This window comes from Herpailurus yagouaroundi, unplaced genomic scaffold (genome assembly GCF_014898765.1).
Source record: "Herpailurus yagouaroundi ecotype Mexico unplaced genomic scaffold, PumYag 183, whole genome shotgun sequence".
Lineage (NCBI taxonomy): Eukaryota > Metazoa > Chordata > Mammalia > Carnivora > Felidae > Herpailurus > Herpailurus yagouaroundi.
In genome coordinates this window covers 14530604-14539540 of record NW_024412414.1, presented here as the reverse complement: position 1 = coordinate 14539540, position 8937 = coordinate 14530604, and the positions used below count along the sequence as shown (strand labels likewise).

At 35.5% G+C, this 8937-nt stretch overlaps 1 pseudogene; it reads left to right on the top strand.

The window, feature by feature from the left end:
- The first annotated feature begins 7482 nt into the window (after positions 1-7482).
- Positions 7483-8629, top strand: LOC121041394 (phosphoglycerate kinase 1-like; annotated as a pseudogene).
- The last annotated feature ends 308 nt before the right edge of the window (positions 8630-8937 follow it).

Below are 8937 nucleotides of genomic sequence, written 5' to 3'. Positions count from 1 at the left end.
GCTGTTTTATCTATGATCTCTTTTCATAGGTACTTTGGGGACTATTTTTCCTCTTAAAAATAGATTATTTGAAAAATCTACACCTCTTGATATACAAAATCAATTATAGTTGTATTATGACTGAGCGTTTTCCATATCTGTATGAAATTTATAAGGTTATTCAGATAGGGTTATCAAATGCACTCAACATTCAGGCACAAATATATCATGTGAAAAACTCTGCAGGAATCGAACATACTGTGTTTTATTTCAGCATGCTGTCATCAGGTACTATGTGACACACTTTGAGCTCTGCAGCTTAAAAAAGATACGGGAAAACTGGAGAGTCAATGAAAGGATTAAAAGATTGACAAGATAATGGTTGGATATAGAAATTGGGATTTAGTTTGGCAAAAATTGTTTTCTGAGAAATAACTAGTCACCTGTGCCATTTTCACTGGGTGCCCTTGTACAAATCACATTGGGGGCGGGAGTATAGTTTCTCCATCCTTAAAAGTGAAGGATGATTTTAGAAGATTTTTTAAGATCTCTTAAGCTTCTGAATTGTATAATTTTAGGAAAGATTCGCACAGAAAAGGTATTGTCTTAAAATAGTTTAAATTGAAGCAAGAGAAAGGCTACATATTGCAGAAAAAAGAACGTTAACTCATTTATATTCTTCTGCAACAACCTCTTTCTCCATGTTTTTTTTTTTTTTTAACAATAGGAAACTCATTTGTGTGGAAAAAAATATTTGTCTGCTTATGTGTTGGGAGAGAATAAAGTAAGTCCATTTTAAACAAATACCATCTAATCTTAGAAATCTCAGTTTTGAAAAATACCAAAACCAGCTATACCTTTAGCCATAGTACCATTTACTCTAACTAGATGAGATCCACAGAGCATCTCGTGGTCTTAAGTATTGTTCACAGACCCTCCCACCTTCACAGGATCTTTATATATTCTGTTGCCTCAATTTGGACCATTTTCCCATCCTTTTAAGCACCCTCATCCTCAGAATTTCAGTTGAAGCATCATTTCACTCAAGGGCATTCCTTGGCTCTCATTACATCAAATTGCATTGTTATGAACACATTCAGCACCAAAATATCTCCCCTACTTTGTACATGCCAGAATTGGAATTTTCTTATCACTTGTGTACACCCTGGATGTGTTCTGTCTCTTTCTCTAACACTATGAGGGGAGGGGCCAATTAGGATCTGATCACAGTGTGTCCCCCATGTTCGGACACAAGCCCTGGCATGAAGAAGGTAGGAGACACACATATGTTGAATGAAGAAATGGATGTTTTCAAACTGTATCCACACTCTTGCAGGTCCTGGTTCTTTTTTCAATATCATTATTTTCTAGGTCTCTAATTTTGAGGATTGATCATCTTTTATAAACTCATAATTTCTTCTTTCACTTTCACTCTCACATGTAGGTAATTTTTATTAATATCCTGGAAATAAATTTTTAAGACAGAGAGGGTTGAAGCACAATGCCATGTTATATTACCAAATGTTAACAAGTCATGGGTTCTAGTTTAATATCTGATTTTGTCCCTTATTCCTTGCTTTGTAAAATATAAGTAATAATATTTACATTGTCTGCTAGGCTGGATAGTTTTATATATAGAAAATGAAGTATTTCCTGATTTTGTTGTTTTCCTGCTATCTGTTAAACTGTGTACATCTATTTAAATACAGTCAGAAGAAAATAATAAACAGTAGGAACAGTTATATATTATTGGAGCTCTTTCAGTTGTAAGTAATGCAAACAAAATTCAAGTAGGCTTAAGAAAAAAGGGACTGTATTAGCTTACACAAACAAAAAAGTTCAAAAGAGATTCAGGTATGACTGAATTCAAAGGCTTAGATGTCATGAGCTCTAAGGCTTTAGCTTTATTCTGCTTTTGCTTGTGTTAGCTTTAGTTTCAGGAAGGACTACCACATATGGTGGCCAAGATGGCAATACAGAAAAACTTTTCCTACCAGATTAACATCCCCAGCTAGGAAAAAAAAAATCCTTTTTTATTGCTGCCTCCAATGCTCAATCCTTCATTGGCCTGTCATTATGCATGTACTATCCCTGGACCAATCATTTTAGGATTTGATTATTTAGGCCTGAATAAGCACCTTATTTTTTTTTTAAGTAAAGGGTAAGGTAAGTCATATCCACACTTACACTGCATTTGGAGAATGAAGATTTGGAAGTTCTCGAAGGGAAATATTATGTTCTTTAGGAGGATTATATACTAGGAAGACAACATAAAGCATGATTCCTGCAATGCTTATCTTGATATTTAGGATAACCTCTAATATGCTATCCAATTTTTGCTTCTTTGTATCTTTTACTAATTCTACAATGATCACATACTGTGTGGGCAATAACAAAAACATAAATGAGATACTATATACAATAGGGTACTCTCAACCCTAGCTCTGTAATGAAAGGGATTATTAAGAATGACTGGAATTTTTTTTTTCAAACAGTAGAAATAGGATAAGCAAAAGCTCAACCAAAAATACTTTTTATCCTCAGCATTTTAGAGTCAGAGAGAGAGAGGGGGGAGGTGTGTGTTTTAATGTGCTTGACCTAAAGAAAGCGAGATTTTTTGTTCAGCATAAATTTGTCATTGCTTCTAAAAGAAGATTTGGTCTGTTTGCTGCAAATGCCAGTGAATAACTATGGCTCCTTACAATAATTCAGCACCTACTTCTCTCCACACTTTATGGCTTAGGAGAACATTGCCTCATTTGTTTCATTTTCCACTTGTGTTCTATTTATTTTAATCTTTGGCATTTTAGAGTGGTAGTAGACTGATCCCATACAGTATCTTAGAGTTGATGGAGTCTAGATAGAAAGCAGGTCTCAACGCTATCATTTGCCTTTCAACAGAGTTCCGTGAATGTGTTTTATTTAGCCAATCATACTGAGAAAAACAATGTAAATGATTATCTTCAGCTGAAAATTCCTCTGTTGTGTGTTCTTTCCTCGCCCCCTCAGCTTTCATAGTTTTTTCAAAGGACTCAGCTTTCTAAGGCCTCTGTATATGTTGAACTCCTTTAGGACAGGTTACCTGGGAAACAGACTGGAATCAGAGATTTGCATGCACAGAGTTTGTTGGGGAGGGCCCTTTGGAACACATCTACAAAGGAGTGATGAAATAAGATGACGTAGAGAGATGTGGTGTGATTAGAACAAGGGCTATCAGCTGATTGTGTGGAGAGCTGAGGGGCTGAAAGGTCAGGGTTGTCCCAAGTTGAGACAAGACAGATGGGGTTTTATACCCCAATGTAGACCAGTCATTGAATGTGGGTGACCCGTGGGAAAGGCACATAGTGGATGAGGCAGCTTGCCTTGAATGAGGGCATATCTTGAGTACATCTCACCTGTGGTACTTTAGTAGCCAAGAAGCCCTGGCAACTGGAGAAATGAGTCGTTCTATTCTAAAAGGAAGCATCTCGGTGACACAACACATTTGACCAATCTCAATCATGAGGGGCAAACATCTCACGTAAGACTTTTTGATATTTGTATCTAGCAATCAAAATCAGCCAGTTGGATTTTTTCAGGACACATCCTCTTACAATTTTCCCAGTCTCTTCATTCATTCCTGGAGATTCAGTTTTTCCTCTGATTTCATTTTCCTTCATCCTGAAGAACTTTCCTAATTTTTTTTTTCTTGTAGTTTGGATTGGCTGACAATAGACTGTCTTCATTTTTCCTTGATGTGAGATTGGTTCCTTGATGCTTTCATTTATCTTTTATTTTTGAAAACATTTTAGTTGGATATATAATCTGGGTTGAAAGTTATTTTTTGTTTTTCATGTCAGTACTTTACCAATGTCATTATACTAAATGTTCTTGGTAATTTTTGATGAGAAATCCATAGTATTTAAATTATCACCCTTCTCCGTGTAATGTGTTTAGTTTTGTTTGAAATGCCTTTGTATTTTGCATTTTGGTTACTATGTATCTATGCATGATTTTCTTAGAATTTATCCTGTAGTATTTACTGAGATTCCAGATGCTATAAGTTTATGTTTTCCATCAAATTTAGGATATTTCCAAATGTTGTTTTTAAAAATCGATTTGTTCCCTAATCTTTTTATCTTCTTCTTCTGGAAATCCAATGCCACTCACTTTAGATATTTTGTCATTGTTTCACATGTGCCTAAGTCTTGTTTAATTTTTTAATCAATATTATTTTTTCTGTTTTCTTGAGTTTGAGTAGTTTTTATTGATCTATCTTTGAGTTTGTAGACACCTTCCTCTGCTATATATCTTCTGTTATTGAGCCCATCCAGTAAACTTTATTTTAGGATATTGTACTTTTAAGATTTAAAACTTCATTTAGTTGTTTTTTTTTATATTTTTTGTGTCTATGCTGGTATTTTCTATCTCTGTATTCATTCTATATGTATTTGTTATAAAAGTTATAACAGTAGTAGTTATAATAGTTACTGTAAAGTCCTTATCATGATAATTTCAAAATCTGGGTCATCTTGGATTTCATACCTGTTGTCTTTTTTCTTAAAAGAGAGTTAATTATCAATTAATTTTGGGTTTTATCCTAGTCACTGTTGATGTTACGTTTTACAGATTCTCTTGCTACTGTAGTCCTCATGAGGATGTAGATGGCTTTGTCGTAGGAGGGAATCAGTCCAGTTATATTCAGACTATAAGATCTGTCTCATCTTTTATGGGTAATGGTTTAAATTTCAGCTCATTTTTTTCAGCCTTTGCTATGCTGGTTTGGGCATACATTGTGCATATATATTTCAGGGGTAAATCCAGGTATTAAGTAATCATAACATCCTGTTTTATTCCCAGTAAGTTACACTTATGGGTCACACCTGCCTTGTCATCAAGCAATGTCCATAATTACCAGTTAAAAATTGACATATTCCAACTAAAGATTCCAGATGTAAATTAACTGAATCTCAATAAGGAAAACCTTGCCTATTCTAAATTTATCAGAGAGAATGATATTTTAATATATATTTTTAAAGCTGGTTCAGTAACTTGTAAAAATCTACTTTTAAAGAGAGATAAAATATTTTTCTAGCAATGACTATCTAGGACATTTAAGAACAGCCTTTTTGCTGAGAACAGCTAAGTAATTTAGGAAAATATGTTTTTAAATATCTATTTTAAGACCCAAAAACACTACCAATGCATTCAGAACTGAAAGAACCAAGAAACCAAAAGGAGGAACACCAAGGAACTTTATTTCAGTGTCTGGAACCACCTTTTCCATTAAAAATAATGATAAATGGTAAAACATTTATCACTGGTGAGAGGAGAAGGCACTGAGCAAAACATTGACACTTTCACATACTGGGGAAAAGGTGGAGTTAACAGTTCTTGTAAGTACCCAAGTTTTCTGTGGATATCTAAAGTTGTTACATTTTATATGTAACAGGAAATGGGAACTAGACCAGTTCTCATAACTGAAGCCCAGTTTAAAATCGTCTCAATTCCTGGGGCACCTGGGTGGCTCAGTTGGTTAAACTCAGGTCATAATCTCATGGCACATGAGTTCAAGACCTGGGTCAGGCATCTGGCTTTGCACTGACATTTTGGAGCCTGGAACCTGCTTTGGATTCTTTGTCTCCCTTTCTCTCTGCCCCTCCCCTGCCTTCTTTCACTCCCTCTATCTTTCAAAAATAAGTAAAATAATATAAAATAAAATAAAATAAAATAAAATAAAATAAAATAAAATAATCTGAATTCCTAACTGGATTATGGTGATGCACCCAGCTGCTTGATGATAACAGAAATAATTCCTCTCTGCAAAAAAGATGGCAATGGCATTAGCTAAATCTTTGAATGATTGATATAAATTTTCTATTTATTGATATATAATGTTGGCAAACAATAAAAAGTAATCAGGCACAAAAAATTAAGAATTGGCTAAAAAACAAGAGAAAAAGCAGGCAATTAAGATTTATCAAGAGAATAACCACATATTACAGGGATAGTTCATAACTTTTAAGTTAGTTAATATATTCAGAAATTGACAAAATGGAATATTTTGACAGAGAAGAGGAAAATTTGACAATGGGGAATTCTATTACTTAAAATAACAAGTTAAGATGTTAGTAGTTGAGGGGCACCTGCGTGGCTCAGTTGGTTAAGTGTCAAACTTCAGCTCAGATCACGATTGCATGGTTCATGGGTTCGAGCTCAGAACCTGGAACCTACTTTGGATTCTGTGTCTCCCTCTCTCTCTGTCCCTCCCCTGCTTGCACTCTGTCTGTCTCTGTCTCTCAAAAATTAAATGTTAAATTTTTTTTTAAACAGAAAAGACTCTTGTAGTTGAGAGGTTATTAAACTGAGTAATTGAGTTTAATCATCCGATTTAGTGTAGCTGAAGAAAGAATAAGTGAGTTAGAAGATAGATCAGAGAAAATGTCCAAACTGAAGCAAGGAGCTCCAAAAATATGGAGAATGTAATAGACAATTAAAATATGGTATAAACATCTAACAAATATTCAATTGAAGTCTTAGAATTAGAGAAGAGTTAACTAGGAAGAAGCAATCATTGCAAAGATTGTGACTGAGAATTATTAAAAACTAATTAGAGAATTCAAGGCTGAGATTTGAGAAGTTCTGTAAAACTCATAGAATCAAAATAAATATACTGAGGTATGTTATAGTAAAATTATTGAAAACAAAAGATAAATAATAAATCTTAAAAGCAATCAGAGGTCTACAGATTCATTCAATCCTAGTCAAAATCTCAGAAGGTTTTTTTGAAGGAAACTTATGAATTGTTCTAAAATTAAAATGGAATTAACAAAGGGAGTTTTAAAATGAACAAAATGGAAAAACATTCTTTTAAATTCGTAATTCTTTTAAAACTGCAATAAAGCTACATTAAGACTATACTACGGGTATAAGGAATGACAAATCAGTAGAACCAAACAGAGTTTAAATATAGATGTAGATACAGATATAAATTATATAGTCAATTTATTTTCAGCCAAGGTGCTAACTTAAATCCATTCAAAATAAGTCTCTTTAAACAGATAGTGCTGGATCAATTCTATATGACACTCCACACACCAACGTTAAACTAATTCAAGATGTATCAAAGGCTTAAATATAAAATCTACCACCATAAATCTTCTAGAGGAAAAGATAGGAAATTGTCTTTGTCACCTTGAGTAGGCAAAGATTTATTGAACAAAAAAACCCACAAGTCATTATAAAAATTGATAATTTGAGCTATATCAATATTAAAGAGAAAACTTCTATCAAAAGAAATCATTAAGAAAATGAATATAGAAGCCACACACTACAAATATTTATATGCATAAATCTGACAAATGGCTTGTATCTAAAGTATATAAAGAATTCCACAAATCAATCTTATGAAGACAAATAATCCAATAAAAAGGGTAAAACTTTTGAAAAAATACTTTGCAAAAGATGATATAAGAATGACAGTGTTGTTTAAGCTCTCAACCTTGCTGCTGTTGTATTGCCAAGATGTTGCTTTCTAACAAGCAGACTCTGGACAAGCTGGACATGGAGGGGAAGTGGGTCATCATGAGAATGGACTTCAACGTACTTGTGAAGAACAATCAGATAACAAACAACCAGAGAATCAAGGGTGCCATCTCAAGCATCAAATTCTGCTTGGACAATGGAGCCAAGTCACTTGTTCTTATGAGCCATCTGGGCTGGTCTGATGGTTTGTCCATGCCTGACAAATACTCTTTGGAGCCAGTTGCTATAGAATTCAAATCTCTGCTGAGCTGAGATTTTGTTCTTGAAGGACTGTATGAGCCTGGAAATGGAGGAAGCTTGTGCTGATCCTTCTTCTGGGTCTGTCATCTTGCGCAGAACCTTCCCTTTCATGTGAAGGAATGAGGGAAGGCAAAAGATATTTCTGGGAACAGGGCTAAAGCTGAGCCAGCCAAAATAGAAGCCTTCTGAGTTTCACTTTCCAAGATAGGGGATGTCTATGTCAATGATGCTTTTGGCACTGGTCATCAAGCCCACAGTTGAATGGTGGGATTTAGTCTGCCACAGAATGCCGGAAATTTCTTGATGAAGAAGAAACTGAACTACTTTACCAAGGCCTTGGAGAGCCCAGCAACCCTTCCCTGCCATCCTGGGTGGACCTAAAGTTACAGACAAGACCCAATGGATCAATAATATGGTGAACAAAGTCAATGAGATGTTTATTGGTGTTGGAATGGCTTTTACCTTCCTTAAGATGCTCAACGACACGGACAATGGCACGTTTCTACTTTGATGATGAGGGAGCCAAGATCATCAAAGACCTGATGTCCAAAGCTGGGAAGAACAGTGTGAAGATTACCTTGCATGTTGGCTTTGTCACTGCTGACAAGTTTGATGAGAATGCTAGGACTAGCCAAGCACGGTGACCTCTGGCATACTTGCTGACTGAATGGGCTTGGAAGGTGGTCCTGAGAGGCAGTTGCTGGGGCTAAGCAGATTGTGTGCAGTGGACCTCTGGGTGTATTCGAATGGGAAGCTTTTGCCCAAGGAATCAAAGCCCTCATGGACAAAGTGTTGAAAGCCACTTCCAGGGGCTGCATCACCATTGTAGAGACACTGCCACTTGCTGTGCCAAATGGACACAGAGGATAAAGTCAGCCATGTTTAGTACTTTTCTGGCTATTGATTCCTGTGTGCAGCCCCTAAGTCAATTTAGCAGTTACTGCGTCTCCCTTCGGCAGTAGCTAAAATCTTCCCCGTGTCAGGATTCACTTAGTGGCAGAAAGATGCAGTGTCGAAAACTCTTAAACAGTTGCACAGCATCTCAACTGCTCTTTTACCACACCCTGGTCTTGCCTGCATGCTTCAAGAACCCCTTGAATTTCTTAGTGACTAAAGCATTGTGCATTCTAGAGGGCATATGTTTATATTGTGCCTGTTAAAAGAAAATGAGTTGTGTTAGCTTCTCTTTTTGAA